Raw genomic sequence first — 2,951 nt, 5'->3', positions numbered from 1 at the left:
GACCCCACATCAATCCAAGATACAATTACATATCAATAGTATGAACTATGTACACGATCATCAAGGCCAACCCTCACGTACGCAAACATTAGTTTTTATTACAAGTCATTGAACACCCATACCTTCATGGCTTAGCTACATAACCCCTATTAAGCCCAATTTAAAACAAGTTTCATATAACCCAATTGTTAACTAAGGAATTAACTGTTAAGGCACACCATGGTATCGTCATACCCTTACACTTGCAAGTTTATATTTATGCCATAACAATCACATTAACTTGGGGAAATGCCTTGACCCTCTTTGTTCATTAGATCAAATTAGAGGAATGTCTCAACAACCTTTAGTTTTATCAAACCAAAACATAGCCATTAAGGCCTAAAAAATATACATATTCATTGTTTAGCTAGTTATGCAATGCAATTATGCAAGTGAGTAAGTCAAACCAAGTGACAAATTCCAACATTCAATGCAATTAACACATGTGGGTTGAGGGAACATAATTATTCAAAAATAATTCCAATTTCAAAACATCAATTTGAGGGAATACCTCGACCCCCATTCCAATTCCCACACCAATGCACCACATTAGTTAAAAATATCAATTTTAAATCATGAATAACTCACACCACATTAGTTCAAAACATCAATTTCGAAGGATGAATAACTCATAAAAACCATGGAAAAAAAATTCAAGTATCAACCATTCTGAAACCCCAAACACATGTCAAAACATACACCCAAATCCATACTATTAACCCATTTAAAAATATGTTTTTCATAAAATAACATTTGGGGAATGGTAGCATGCCTAAAAGTATCATAACTTTAGAGAGAAATCGCCCTTGAGAGCCCTAATTGATCAACTTCTTGGAAACCCTAAGTGCTCTTGACCTTAGATTTTTTAGAGTGATTTATAAATTATTTTGATTTGTTTTGGAGTGATAATGATATCTAGAAAGGGTTTTAAGTCATGGTTCTTGATTGGAAAAGAGGGGAAATATCTAAAGTGCCCTTAATTAAAAGCTGAAAAATTGTTGCCCTTGACTTCGGGTCACTATATGACACACAAGCACACATTATGACTTATCACCATGATTCGTAGTCAAGATAGTAGTTGAAGGACCCATCTCTAATGACTCTATGATTCACACCATATGACTCATCTAGTGACTCAATGACCCATATGGTCCAAGTCATAGTCAAGACAGAATATTTTAGGCATCACACTGGTTTGGCTACTGATGGGACCATACAATTCATTTTGAGTATTTACGACACATAACCCCTAGTCGCAGTCAAAATAGAAAAATCAGGCTAGCAGTCTGTTCTGGCTATGAGTGGATCCTTAAGAGCCGTAATAACACCCTACGACTCGTAGGGAGAGTCGTAGTTTTGACAATGAGTTTTAAAACTCAGAAATTTTTTAAGGACAGAAATCTGGGTTGTTTCATAATATGAGTTTCAATTCAAGTTCAAAAAATAAGGATAATGATGATGAAAATATTGACTTTTAGTTTAAGTACGGCATTGAAAATTATGTATGAGATGATACAGTTCACATGGATTCTTGGATATGGTATGATAGTTGGTAACTTATGGTTATTTGATTACTCAGTTCCCTTGATTGTACCCTCCAAGATTACGGAGGCTTGCGTTGGGTTATTTATTTTTTGGCACTTATTGGCTTATGGGGGACAATCTCATAGTTATAGTTGTGTGATATTTATATTGTAATTTTGTATACATTCATCTACTTATAGACAACGGTGTCAGAGCTTATATCCAGGTTTGCCCTATTACTTTGACTTAGCTTATTTTATCTTATATGTTATCATACTTATATCATGATTTAGAGCCCGTTTGGAATTGTTGTTACAAAACTGCTTATTTGAGAAGCACTTTTATAAAATGTCTTTTCAAAAAAGTTCTTTTAAAAAAATAATTTGTGTTTGGAAATTCATTTGAAAAGTACTTTTTATAAACAAATTGTGTTTGGGTAATCTTTTTGAATAAGTTCTTTTTTTAGACAAATGACAAAAAAGGACATCTATCAATAGATATTTATTACTAAAATCAATTCATAGAGAAAATTTATTTTAAATATCTATTATAGTATTTTTAATTAAATTTTTTTTATCTATGTTATTTGCTATCTTTTCTTTTGGATATATTTTTACCGTGTCAATTCTAAAACTAAGTAACCACATTTATATACGTATACTACATGATAACAAATATTTCAAATAAAATTGAATCTGTTATTTGTTATCTTTTTTTAAAATATATTTTACTGTGTCAAAATTTACTAGGAATAAGCAATCATATGTATGTATATTTATGTATATATATATACACACTACATTGTATCAAATATGTCATTTTTCATGAATTATTAATTTAAAATTGAATAGTCAAGAAAAAAATTACATGTGTTGTTAAAATACAATCTTGTAACCCGATTCATCTGTCAATTGTTATCATTAATTATAAATTAAAAAATTATATATTCTTTAAGCATCATCATCAATGATATTTTAAAATTTATTTAAAGAAAGTGAGTAAAAATAAAATAATAATATATAAATCATAAAGAATTATGACGTGAATATGAAATGTAAAATTTAAAAATCAAACATTAATTAAACTTGTAAAATATGTTAATTAATTAGTAAGGAACATATATATATATTTATATATATATATATATATATATATACATATATAAATATATAAACACACACACATATACATATAATTATATACATACATACATATATATATATATATATATTATGTTCTTATGACAACAATATCCCTATCACATACACACACAAATATATACATACATATATATATATATATGTATATATTTGTGTCTGTATGTGATAGGGATATTGTTGTCATAAGAAAATAATTTTCTGCTTTTGTTTGTGCTTTTTTTGAAAAGC

This window comes from Capsicum annuum, unplaced genomic scaffold (genome assembly GCF_002878395.1).
Source record: "Capsicum annuum cultivar UCD-10X-F1 unplaced genomic scaffold, UCD10Xv1.1 ctg82426, whole genome shotgun sequence".
Classification (NCBI taxonomy): Eukaryota; Viridiplantae; Streptophyta; class Magnoliopsida; order Solanales; family Solanaceae; genus Capsicum; species Capsicum annuum.
The sequence above is the reverse complement of the archived record's forward strand: the minus strand, read 5'-3'. Positions refer to the sequence as shown.